General features: G+C 44.7%; 1 protein-coding gene across 2 annotated transcripts in view; it reads right to left on the bottom strand.

The window, feature by feature from the left end:
• Positions 1-13,925, bottom strand: part of SLC6A6 (solute carrier family 6 member 6) — a 108,785-nt gene extending 94,860 nt beyond the window's left edge. The window contains exons 1-2 of one of the 2 annotated variants that reach the window (XM_082265369.1): positions 13,865-13,925; positions 13,776-13,795 (exon numbers count right to left, since the gene is read on the bottom strand). The gene's annotated coding sequence lies outside the window, so the exon portion shown is untranslated. Of the gene's footprint in view, positions 1-13,775; positions 13,808-13,864 lie in introns of those variants that run through there. The other variant, XM_082265368.1, reaches the window with a different exon arrangement.
• Positions 13,926-14,279: the final 354 nt, after the last annotated feature.

Consider the following 14,279-nt stretch of genomic DNA (forward strand, 5'->3'; position numbering starts at 1 on the left):
GTATGCCTGGTGCTTACTGACGTGTGTGGGGGGAGGGGACTGAGTGACACAGGGACAGATCGCAGGTTCAGCTATGCTGAACCCTGCAATCTGACCCGGCCTGTCACTTAGGAGATCCGCCCGCTCTGTTTACACAAGCGGGCGGATCTCCAAACTCGATTCCCCGACGATTGGGGAAGAGCAGCGGCGATCGCCGCGGCTCCTCCCCTGGCCCGACTCCCACTGTGACTGAATACAGCGGGAGCGAGCCTCCGGCGGCGCGCGTGCGCCGCCCACAAGGGGAGGAGTCCAGCGACATAGGTCTACGCCGCTGGACGCGAACGAGCCACTTTGCCGCAGTAGAGCTCCAGTGAGCGGTCGGCAAGTGGTTAAAATAACATGTGGCCATGTGTTACGTCACTTGGACTGAAGGTGGCTGAGACTTCCAAAGACGACCAGACGCGTTTCGGACAATCGCCTTTTTCAACGGTCAGATAGAAACAAATCTCAGACACATGAAATAAGTCCTTGACGAATAAGGCCACAGCTATTAAAAACAAGCAGGTGTGAACCTGCATCCAATAGGACTGCTGTGCTCCTGACAAGGTCACATATCACTTTGCCAACAAAGGGAAGTATGTAGGACTTCAACAAAATAAGGAAGAGCAGAAAAACAAAAGGTCAAAAAAAAGCTGTATAAACAGCGTAGTGTCATTGCACAGCAGGGATGGCCGCGCTCAGCCAAAAGATTCCCACAGGGATCCCAAGCATCAGTCCAGGAAAAAGACGTTGTATTATACGTGTCACCCTGTAATCCAGAGGGATATAGATTGGTGTCGTATAGGAGTACAGTAAACCCCCCTCCATTGCGGGGGTTACGTTCCGGACCCAGCCGCGAAAAGTGAAAATCCGCAAAATAGAAAAACCCTATTAAAATGCATTGTAGGCGTGATTTTTTACTGTCACTGTACGTGTAAAAGCATTTTAAGGTCTTTAAACACACTTTTAAAACAATAGAAACTCATTTAAACACATAAAAGATACTGAGAGACATAGCAAGAGCTATGAAAAACACAAAAATATTTCATTTTTAATGATTTATATAGTACAATAACATTACAAAAAAAAACGCAAAAACTGAACCGCGATGGAGCGGGGGTTTACTGTATTGGAGTTGAAAAAATCCCTGAGAATCCGATACGGTGTATTCAATGGCGGCGTGAAATTGGAACCAGAATATGACCCAATAGACATCGCAATCCTTCACTAGAAACACGCATGACGGCCCGTAAAACTAGCACATGTATATCAGGATATAATAGGAGGAAGGCAGAACAAAATAAAAAAAATAAAAAAATGAACATTTCCCACAAGCCGGAGTTGACTTGTTTGAGATTCCATTCCATCCATTGCGCTCCACGAGATCTTCAGGTTCTTCCTTTTGTTACAATTTTGTTTCAATCACACAGGGAAAGTTTTGACCTAGACTATCCACGGAGGACACTCAGTCCACATTTCTCCTTCTCATGCCTGCATTCTTCTGTATTGGTTACACAAAAACAGTTTTGGCAAGATGAACCCTTGTCCGTGCGCCAAATATTTAGAACACAGAAACCTGCTTTTCTAAATATGCCAGTTTAAGACCTCATGCACATGGACATTAAGGTTACGTTCACATGTGGGTGTAGCGGATCACGGGCAGAACCACCTCGATTCTGCCCGCGATCCGGAAATCATTGCAAATCGCAGAACGCCTGTGCGATGCCCGTTATTTTGCAATGGCACCGCAATTGCTGTGCGATGTTGCTGCGATTTCTGCTTGCCGAATCGCGGTAACATCGCGCAAACAGAATCGCGGGACGCATGATGCCCAAAAAAGGTACAAGAGCTTCTTTTGGGCGTCATGCGTCCCGCGATTCTGTTTGCGTGATGTTACCGCGATTCGGCAGGCGGAAATCGCAGCAACATCGCATTTGGGGTGCCATTGCAAATCACAGGCATCGCACAGGCGTCCCACGATTTGCAATGATTCCGGTTCAAGGGCAGAATCGCAGCGATTCTGCCCGTGATCCGCTATGCCCACATGTGAACGTAGCCTTAATACGCCGCTGCTTTGGGCGTCTAGGTGTTTTTTTTTTTTTTTATGCCCATGAAAGCAGTATAATGTTATTGAATGCATGCATTCACATTACTGCATGTTTGTGTGTATTTATGTGTGGCATTTATTGGCAAAAAAAAGAAAAATGGCCCAAAAGGTGCACCCCTGGCGTAATGTTGGCATAATAAACCACAACAGAATGATCTAATAAATGCCATATATGATCGCATGTCTCTATGATCATTTCAGAAGCCCCCCCCCCCCCAGTTAAAATCACTCCCCCAGGCTTACATTTAACCCCTTGATCACCAATAGGGTCAACCCCTTCCCTGCCAGTGTCATTATTACAGTAACAGTGCATATTTTTAGCACTGATTACTGTAGTAATGTCACTGGTACCCTCAAAAGTGTCAAAAATGTCAGTCAGGGGTCCGACCTGTCCGCCGCAATGTCACAGTCCCGCAAAAAAAAAAAAAAAAATCGCAGATCGCCGCCATTACTAGTAAAAGAAAAAAAAAAAAAAAATAAAAATGACATATATCTTTCCCGTAGTTAGTAGACGCAATCACTTTTGCGCAAACCAATCAAAATACACTTATTGCGATTTTTTTTTACCAAAAATATGTAGCAGAAAACAAATTGGGCTAAAATGTTAAAAAAATTTAGATTTTTACATTTTTTTTTTTTTTTTTTTGAGAATGTCATATAAAAGAATGTGAAAAATATTGTTTTTGTTTTCCAAAATTGTCGCTTTTTTTGTTTATAGCGCAAAAAATAAAAATCGCACAGGTGATCAAATACCACCAAAAGAAAGCTCTGTTTGTGAGAAAAGAAGGACGTAAATTTAGTTTGGGTACAGCGTCGCACGACTGCGCTATTGTTCGTTAAAGTAACGCAGTGCCGAATCGCAAAATAGGGCCTGTTGATTAAGCAGCAAAATCTCCCGGTCTTAAAGTGGTTAAAGTGCTCCAAAAGGGAGATATATATATATATATATACACGTGCAAAGGTATTAAATAATTAATGACAAAAAGCAATATACCAGGGTGATCAACCTATGTCAATATATAAATAATATAAGTGACAATCACATTTATTAGAGTGATAAAAACATGCAAAAAGTGATCAACAAATAATATATAAATATATATCAATACCAAAAATAACCGCGCTAAACACACTCTGAATCAAAATAAATAGGTGCTAAACAGTGAATATAATAAATGAATGAAAAACTGTAAATAATACAAAAGCTGCAGCTGAAGTGGGAACACACCAATACAGAATATAAAAATATATATAAAAATAAAGCCGCGGCTTTATTTTTATATAAATATATATATATAAAAAAAAAAAATCAGAGGCTTTTTAGGTTTGGTGCACTCCAGCACCTGAAGAATGTGAATACATTTACTTTTGAATAAAATTGATTTAAAAAAAGTTATGAGCATTTATTATATATCCCTTTTGGAGCACTCTAACTGCGCGGCACTATTTATCTATTTGATCTCAAAAATGCGCTATTCAAGCGTACGAGCATTGACTGTGCAATATAATGGTCATTGCTTGGGAGTGGTCAGTGTAGAAAGATATTATTGCGATTATATGCAAACGCGCTTTGTCACGCATACAAACAGGAAAATATGCTGTAAAAAACGCGCTTTACCAACAGAAAATACGAATGAAATTGCTGTAAAAAACACTATAATTTCATGCATAGTTCTGGAAGAAAAAATGCTGTTACATTACAATTTGCTGTGTATATGAACCCCAAAGGGATTAAAATAAAGACACTCAATAGAGTGCAACAGCTGTAAAAAAAAAAAAAAAAAAACCTCCAGGGTTACTTTTCACAAAAAAAATCTGTGCGAAATAAATACCAGTACAAAAAAGTGAGTTTTTTTTTAATATTTGATGCAATAGAGGTGTGCAGTAGTATGCCAAGAGAAAGATGGTGCAAGACAGTTCAACATTCTAAAATGTGGCAAAAAAAACCCCACAAAATACAAATGTAACATAATAAAGATGTCATGTGCAAAGGCCAGCAGGCTGATTTAAAAAAAAAAAAAAACTCAAGGGCGACTTTTCACATAAAAAATCCTCACAATCTGCGCCAAATAAATGACAGTACAAAAAGAGAGTTTGTCAATAATTGATGCAATAGAGGTGTGCAGTAGTATGCCAAGAGAAAGATGGTGCAAGACTGTTAAACATTCTAAAATGTGCCAAAAAAAAAAAAAAACATAAAATACAAATACAACATAATAAAGATGTCGTGTGCAAAAACTGGCGGGCTGAGAAACAAAAAAAAAAATGAACAGACTCCCCCATCCACACAAGTGAGGCGGATAGAGGAATCCTCACCACTAAGCTATTATTCCTGCGCTGTCAGAATACACCTGCACGGGGATTCCTGCGCTGTCAGAATACACCTGCGCGGGGATTCCTGCGCTGTCAGAATACACCTGCGCGTGGATTCCTGCGCTGTCAGAATACACCTGCGCGGGGATTCCTGCGCTGTCAGATTACACCTGCGCGGGGATTCCTGCGCTGTCAGATTACACCTGCGCGGGGGATTCCTGCGCTGTCAGAATACACCTGCGCGGGGATTCCAGCGCTGTCAGAATACGCCAGTGCGGGGATTCCTGCACTGTCAGAATACACCTGCGCGGGGATTCCAGCGCTGTCAGAATACACCTGCACGGGGATTCCTGCGCTGTCAGAATACACCTGCACGGGGATTCCTGCGCTGTCAGAATACGCCTGCGCTGGGATTCCTGCGCTGTCAGAATACACCTGCACGGGGATTCCTGCGCTGTCAGAATACGCCTGCGCGGGGATTCCTGCGCTGTCAGAATACACCTGCACGGGGATTCCTGCGCTGTCAGAATACACCTGCGCGGGGATTCCTGCGCTGTCAGAATACACCTGCGCGGGGATTCCTGCGCTGTCAGAATACACCTGCGCGGGGATTCCTGCGCTGTCAGAATACACCTGCGCGGGGGATTCCTGCGCTGTCAGAATACACCTGCGCGGGGATTCCTGCGCTGTCAGAATACACCTGCGCGGGGATTCCTGCGCTGTCAGAATACACCTGCGCGGGGGATTCCTGCGCTGTCAGAATACACCTGCGCGGGGATTCCTGCGCTGTCAGAATACACCTGCGCGGGGATTCCTGCGCTGTCAGAATACACTGCTCAGCGCAGCAGCTGATTGACTGCAGCACTGATCAAATGAAAATTTACCAACAGTCCTGTTCAAGAGGAGTGAATCATTAGATCAACTCTTCTCTAAATGGAACTGCCACAGAAGGATTGAAATTTGTCTGATCCTGCTGAATTTCTATCCATCTATGGCCAGTTTAGGTTCATTTGGCCCATTGTGAGTGTTTGCCATTTATTTATTCCAAATATAGAATTACCCACATTAAAATAAATTAAAAAAAAAAAAAATGCACCGACACAGCCGCTGCACAGTCTTTTCAGACACTTGACAACTGTCACCCAAGTGAGGTGACAGTAAAGTGTCACCAGTGATGTCTTCAGGGACAGGCCTGTGTAAGCTCCTGCAACACTTTAGCTCCCCTTTCCAGCACTGTAGCATGCGTTGGTTTAATCGCAGCGTCATTTCGATTTGAATGGCACCCATATGCACCTTGCTGATGGACATCATTGCAATGCACCACAGGCACTGTGTGCTGCATTACCAAAAATACTTGCACCTTTTTTGATGCGTTAGGCAGCCTGTTCAAATGAATAGGGCTTCCCCTTAATACCAGGTGCATTAACAAGTGTGTGCTAATTCACCCCTGTGTCCCCGTACTAACAGTGTACAAATATTATCTTAGTAAAAAAAAAAAAAATTATATATATATATATATATATATATATATATATATATATATATATATATATATATATATATATATATATATATATATATATATATATATATATATATATATATATATATATATACACACATACACACACACACACACACACACACAGTATCTCACAAAAGTGAGTACACCCCTCACATTTTTGTAAATATCTTATTCTATCTTTTCATGTGACAACACTGAAGAAATGACACTTTGCTACAATGTAAAGTAGTGAGTGTACAGCTTGTATAACAGTGTAAATTTGCTGTCCCCTCAAAATAACTCCACACACAGCCATTAATATCTAAACTGCTGGCAACAAAAGTGAGTACACCCCTAAGTGACAATGTCCACATTGGGCCCAATTAGTAATTTTGCCTCCCCAGTGTCATGTAACTCATTAGTGTTACAAGGTCTCAGGTGTGAATGGGGAGCAGGTGTGTTAAATTTGGTGTCCTCGCTCTCACTCTCTTATACTGGTCACTGGAAGTTCAATATGGCACCTCATGGCAAAGAAGATTGCCAAGATCCTGAAACTGAGCTGCAGCATGGTGGCCAAGACCATACAGCGGTTTTACAGGACAGGTTCCACTCAGAACAGGCCTCGCCATGGTCGACCAAAGAAGTTGAGTGCACATGCTCAGCGTAATTTCCAGAGGTTGTCTTTAGGAAATAGAGGTATGAGTGCTGCCAGCATTGCTGCAGAGGTTGAAGGGGTGGGGGGGTCAGCCTGTCAGTGCTCAGATCATACGCCGCACACTGCATCAAATTGGTCTGCATGGCTGTCATCCCAGAAGGAAGCCTCTTCTAAAGATGATGCACAAGAAAGCCCACAAATAGTTTGCTGAAGACAAGCAGACTAAGGACATGGATTCCTGGAACCATGTCCTGTGGTCTGATGAGACCAAGATAAACTTATTTGGTTCAGATGGTGTCAAGCGTGTGTGGCAGCAACCAGGTGAGGAGTACAAAGATAAGTGAGTCTTGCCTACAGTCATGCATGGTGGTGGGAGTGTCATGGTCTGGGGCTGCATGAGTGCTGCCAGCACTGGGGAGCTACAGTTCAGTGAGGGAGCCATGAATGCCAACATGTACTGTGACATACTGAAGCAGAGCATGATCCCCTCCCTTCAGAGACTGGGCCGCAGGGCAGTATTCCAACATAGCGACCCCAAACACCTCCAAGATGACCACTGCCTTACTAAAGAAGCTGAGGGTAAAGGTGATGGACTGGCCAAGCATGTCTCCAGACATAAACCCTATTGACCATCTGTGGGGTCTCCTCAAATGGAAGGTGGAGGAGCGCAAGGTCTCTAACCTCCACCAGCTCCGTGATGTCATCATGGAGGAGAGGAAGAGGAATCCAGTGGCAACCTGTGAAGCTCTGGTGAACTCCATGCCCAAGAGGGTTAAGGCAGTGCTGGAAAATAATGGCCACACAAAATATTGACACTTGGGCCCAATTTGGACATTTTCACTTAGGGGTGTACTCACTTTTGTTGCCAGAGGTTTGTACATTAATGGCTGTGTGTTGAGTTATTTTGAGGGGACAGAAAATTTACACTGTTATACAAGCTGTACACTCACTACTTTACATTGTAGCAAAGTGTCATTTCTTCAGTGTTGTCACATGAAAAGATAGAATAAAATATTTACAGAAATGTGAGGGGTGTACTCACTTATGTGAGATACTGTATAGGGGTGCACCGATCTGACTTTTCTAGTCCCGATACCGATGCCTGGCTTTGCGTATCTGTCGATACCGATACCGATCCGGTACTTTTGTTTGTGTGTGTGTATATATATATATACACACACACACACACACATAAACACATACATACACCATATACATCTGAGCATCCATATTCCTCTATGTGATCTCACCTGAAGGACAGCGTCAGCAATATAGCCTGAAACTGCTGTAACTGAACACTATGCAACGCTTGTAACTTTTTGATTTCTTTTAGTAAATTTTAAGTGCAGAAATCCTTGATTGCCTTGTATGGTCATTCATTACTGATCTGCGCTTCCCCTTTCTTGCAGGGTTATATACACACATACATACATAAATATATATATATATATATACACACACATACATAAAAAAAAAAAAAAATATATATATATATATATATATATATATATACACACACACACACATACATACATATACCCATACACACAGTGCCTTGCGAAAGTATTCGGCCCCCTTGAACTTTGCGACCTTTTGCCACATTTCAGGCTTCAAACATAAAGATATAAAACTGTAATTTTTTGTGAAGAAACAACAACAAGTGGGACACAATCATGAAGTGGAACAAAATTTATTGGATATTTCAAACTTTGTTAACAAATAAAAAACTGAAAAATTGGGTGCGCAAAATTATTCAGCCCCTTTACTTTCAGTGCAGCAAACTCTCTCCAGAAGTTCAGTGAGGATCTCTGAATGATCCAATGTTGACTTAAATGACTAATGATGATAAATAGAATCCACCTGTGTGTAATCAAGTCTCCTTATAAATGCACCTGCACTGTGATAGTCTCAGAGGTCCGTTTAAAGCGCAGAGAGCATCATGAAGAACAAGGAACACACCAGGCAGGTCCGAGATACTGTTGTGGAGAAGTTTAAAGCCGGATTTGGATACAAAAAGATTTCCCAAGCTTTAAACATCCCAAGGAGCACTGTGCAAATGATAATATTGAAATGGAAGGAGTATCAGACCACTGCAAATCTACGAAGACCTGGCCGTCCCTCTAAACTTTCAGCTCATACAAGGAGAAGACTGATCAGAGATGCAGCCAAGAGGCCCATGATCACTCTGGATGAACTGCAGAGATCTACAGCTGAGGTGGGAGACTCTGTCCATAGGACAACAATCAGTCGTATATTGCACAAATCTGGCCTTTATGGAAGAGTGGCAAGAAGAAAGCCATTTCTTAAAAATATTCATAAAAAGTGTCATTTAAAGTTTGCCACAATCCACCTGGGAGACACCAAACATGTGGAAGAAGGGGCTCTGGTCAGATGAAACCAAAATCAAACTTTTTGGCAACAATGCAAAACGTTATGTTTGGCATAAAAGCAACACAGCTCATCACCCTGAACACACCATCCCCACTGTCAAACATGGTGGTGGCAGCATCATGGTTTGGGCCTGCTTTTCTTCAGCAGGGACAGGGAAGATGGTTAAAATTGATGGGAAGATGGATGGAGCCAAATACAGGACCATTCTGGAAGAAAACCTGATGGAGTCTGCAAAAGACCTGAGACTGGGACGGAGATTTGTCTTCCAACAAGACAATGATCCAAAACATAAAGCAAAATCTACAATGGAATAGTTCACAAATAAACATATCCAGGTGTTAGAATGGCCAAGTCAAAGTCCAGACCTGAATCCAATCGAGAATCTGTGGAAAGAACTGAAAACTGCTGTTCACAAACGCTCTCCATCCAACCTCACTGAGCTCGAGCTGTTTTGCAAGGAGGAATGGCCAAAAATTTCAGTCTCTCGATGTGCAAAACTGATAGAGACATACCCCAAGCGACTTACAGCTGTAATCGCAACAAAAGGTGGCGCTACAAAGTATTAACTTAAGGGGGCTGAATAATTTTGCACGCCCAATTTTTCAGTTTTTTTATTTGTTAAAAAAGTTTGAAATATCCAATAAATTTCGTTCAACTTTATGATTGTGTCCCACTTGTTGTTGATTCTTCACAAAAAAATTACAGTTTTATATCTTTATGTTTGAAGCCTGAAATGTGGCAAAAGGTCGAAAAGTTCAAGGGGGCCGAATACTTTCGCAATGCACTGTACATTTTATATATATATATATAATAGTGGTGCACCGAAATGAAAAATTCTGGACCAAAACTGAAAATTTGGGATGCACTTGGCAGAAAACCGAATCTGACAGTTTTTAAAATAAATGTATATTTTTTTAATATATAATTGTAATATATTTGACTTTTTTTATTAATATGAATTTTAACAAATATGATTTTTTTTTGTTGACAATTATTGGCATATTTTCAATCGATTTATGGCGGTCATTATCGGAATCTTTTATTTCCTATAACCCTATTTTCAGCCAATTGATATATAGGTGCACCCCTAATAATAATGCATCTGTCAGCCAGTAAGATAGGAGACATCAGTCACAGCGATTCTCTAACTGCCTGGAAAATTGTTCTCTGCCAACAATCGTTCGGAGAAATATTTAACAATCGTTAGGGTTAATTACATCCCAGAGATGATGGGAGAATATACAAAGTGGACTGTACTCAGGAACAGGATAACGAATTACTCTAACAAGAGATTGAGTTACATAAAGAGATCCTGATTCACTTCTGTCCATCGAATCTCTGCAGAACCGTCCTGGCTAAGGCCTGCCGGACACAGGAACTGCCGGACACAGGGACGACAAGACACAGGGATGACAAGACACAGGGACGACAAGACACAGGGACTCCCGGACATAGGGACTCCTGGACACAGGGACTGCCGGACACAGGGACTGCCGGACACAGGGACTGCCGGACACAGGGACTGCCGGACACAGGGACTCCTGGACACAGGGACGACAAGACACAGGGACGACAAGACACAGGGACTCCCGGACACAGGGACTCCCGGACACAGGGACTGCCGGACACAGGGACTGCCGGACACAGGGACTGCCGGACACAGGGACTGCTGGACACAGGGACTGCCGGACACAGGGACTGCCGGACACAGGGACTCCTGGACACAGGGACTCCTGGACACAGGGACTCCTGGACAAAAGGACTCCTGGACAAAAGGACTCCTGGACACCGGGACTGCCAGACACAGGGACTGCCGGACACTGGGACTGCCGGACACAGGGACTGCCGGACACAGGGACTGCCGGACACAGGGACTCCTGGACACAGGGACTCCTGGACACAGGAACTCCTGGACACAGGGACTGCCAGACACAGGGAATGCCAAACAAAGGGAATGCCAAACACAGGGATTGCCGGACACAGGGACTGCCAGACACAGGGAGTGGCACTGTGGGGACTACAAATGACAGCACACCCAGTCCATAGTGTAAAGGACACGCTGGGACTATTAGTTCTCCCGGTGATGAAGACCACCAGGTCCAGTGAGGGGAGAAATCTCCTGATATTCCGGGTTTTGCAAGTCAAAAGGAGACATTGTATCTCACTCTGCTTCATGAGAACCTGGCCAGGCATGCTGTGTCATGTAGTTCTACAGCTCAGTGTGCCCCTGTAATGGGGAGGGTGTAACAAAGGTTCTTTACATTGTAGGATTAGAATAGCACCCATCATCCAAAGTAGGGAAACGTTTAGTCAGTTCACCATTGTGCATTCTGTGCACGCCTGCAGACTTTATTATCAATGGCCAAAGAAATTCAGAATCTGAGAACACACAAGGATCAAATTCACTTTTCAGGATCCACTAAAGAAATCTTTTCATTTTTCTGCTCCAGATCTAATGATATCTTTCCTTTCACGTCTGATCCCCGTCAGCTGCCCTCCCCAACATAAGCAGGAATGTACCGGCAATGCTGGGAGTTGTGGTTCAGCAGCACTGGGTGGCACCTCTGGCACATTTGCAATGTTCAAAAGCTGTCATGACATGCTGGAATTTTCAGTTCCACAGGACTGGGTGACATCGCCGGCACAATGTTCAGAATCTGGCACAATATGCTGGGTCTTGTGGTTCTTCAGCACTGAATGACAGCCCTGGCAATTCCAACACAGTGTACTGGGACTTGTAGTTCCACAGCAATGAATGCCAGCTGTGGCACTCCTATCATTTTAAGCTGGGGCTTTTAGTTCCACAGCACTAGGTGACACCTCCTGCAATGTTCAGAATCTGACATGACACACTGGGACTTGTAGTTCCACAGCATTAAATGCCAGATGTGGCACTACTATTACGCCAAGCTGGGGCATGTAGTTCCGCAGTACTGGATGTCACCTCTGGCACTCCTGTCATGACACACTAAAATTTGTAGTTCTACATCACTAGGTGACAGAATCTGGCATGACACGCTGGAATTTGTAGTTCTACATCAGTAAATGACAACTCTGGCACTCCTGCAATGATAGAAGCTGGCATGACACGCTGGGATTTGTAGTTCTACATCACTAGATGACAACTCTGGCACTCCTGCAATGATAGAAGCTGGCATGACACGCTGGAATTTGTAGTTCTACATCACTAGATGACAACTCTGGCACTCCTGCAATGATAGAAGCTGGCATGACACGCTGGAATTTGTAGTTCCCAAGCACTGGGTGACACCTCTGGCACTCCTGCAATGGCCAGAGGTTGGAATAACATACTGAGACATGTAGTTCCACAGCACTGGATGCCAGCTATGGCACTCCTGGCATGACACACTAAAACATGCAGTTCCACAGCACTGGTATTCCTGCAATGCTGGGATGACACACATGGACTGCACTCTGCAAGGGCATTTTCTACACAGCTTAGTAAATGAGATGAAGCGTCACTTTGCAAACTGTCTGTACCCAATCAGATGCAAGGAAAATGGAAAAAAAAAAGAAACTGCATTTTTGCTGGCATTTGATTGGATCATGGAAGTCAGTGGAGCTTCCCCTCATTTACTAAGCACAGGAGCAACTGTGCAAGTGTACGGTCTGTTGGCTTTTTAAAACAAATCAACCCTACTGAGACCTGTAGTTCCTCAGCAGTAGAGAACACTGGGACCTGTAGTTCCTCAGTAGTGAGGGAGAACCCTGGGACCTGTAGTTCCTCAGTAGTGGGGGAGAACCCTGGGACCTGTAGTTCCTAAGTAGTGGGGGACAACCCCGGGACCTGTAGTTCCTCAGTAGTGGAGGACAATACTGGGACCTGTAGTTCCTCAGTAGTGAGGGAGAACCCTGGGACCTGTAGTTCCTCAGTAGTGGGGGAGAACCCTGGGACCTGTAGTTCCTAAGTAGTGGGGGACAACCCCGGGACCTGTAGTTCCTCAGTAGTGGAGGACAACCCCGGGACCTGTAGTTCCTCTGTAGTGGGGGACAATACTGGGACCTGTAGTTCCTCTGTAGTGGGGGACAATACTGGGACCTGTAGTTCCTCAGTAGTGGGGGACAACCCTGGGACCTGTAGTTCCTAAGTAGTGGGGGACAACCCCGGGACCTGTAGTTCCTCAGCAGTGGGGGACAACCCCGGGACCTGTAGTTCCTCAGTAGTGAGGGAGAACCCTGGGACCTGTAGTTCCTCAGTAGTGGGGGAGAACCCTGGGACCTGTAGTTCCTCAGTAGTGGGGGAGAACACTGGGACCTGTAGTTCCTCAGTAGTGGGGGAGAACCCTGGGACCTGTAGTTCCTCAGTAGTGGGGGAGAACACTGGGACCTGTAGTTCCTCAGTAGTGGGGGAGAACACTGGGACCTGTAGTTCCTCAGTAGCGGGGGAGAACACTGGGACCTGTAGTTCCTCAGTAGTGGAGAAGAACCCTGGGACCTGTAGTTCCTCAGTAGCGGGGGACAACCCTGGGACCTGTAGTTCCTCATTAGTGGGGGAGAACCCTGGGACCTGTAGTTCCTCATTAGTGGGGGAGAACCCTGGGACCTGTAGTTCCTCATTAGTGGGGGAGAACCCTGGGACCTGTAGTTCCTCAGTAGGGGGGAGAACCCTGGGACCTGTAGTTCCTCAGTAGTGGGGGAGAACCCTGGGACCTGTAGTTCCTCAGTAGGGGGGAGAACCCTGGGACCTGTAGTTCCTCAGTAGTTAGGAAGCATCCTGTAGCATGTAATAGCGGGTATTGTATGAAGCAGATAAGAGGAGCGCCTACCTGTAGTCTGTCCTCCGCTGAGTGCTCCTCCTGTCCTCCGCTCAGTGCTCCTCCTGTGCTCCGCTCAGTGCTCCTCCTGTGCTCCGCTCAGTGCTCCTCCTGTCCTCTCTCTCTCTCTCTCTATATGAAGATCTCTCTGGCTGGAAAATCACCGGCTGCAGCCCTCTGTCTAGGCGGGGAGGCGTGGCCTCCGGGGAGCTGGGTGGGACCTGCCCGGGAAAGTGGGCGGTGCTTGTTGGCAGACCTGGAACACGTGCAGAGTGAAAACAAAGCGGAGAGGAGAGGAAAGGAGATTAGAGAGATGGGACATTATATAACAGATCAGCAGAGGAGGAACATGACATGGAATATAGAGGATGACCATGACTGCATGAGATACAGAGATGTGGCAATAAAGGATGAACATGACTGCATGAGATACAGAGATATATTGTACAGGATGAACATGACTGGAAAATAGAGATGGGACATTATATAACAGATCAGGAGAGGAGGAACATGACT

This window comes from Pelophylax lessonae, assembly GCF_965119305.1.
Source record: "Pelophylax lessonae genome assembly, chromosome: 8".
Lineage (NCBI taxonomy): Eukaryota > Metazoa > Chordata > Amphibia > Anura > Ranidae > Pelophylax > Pelophylax lessonae.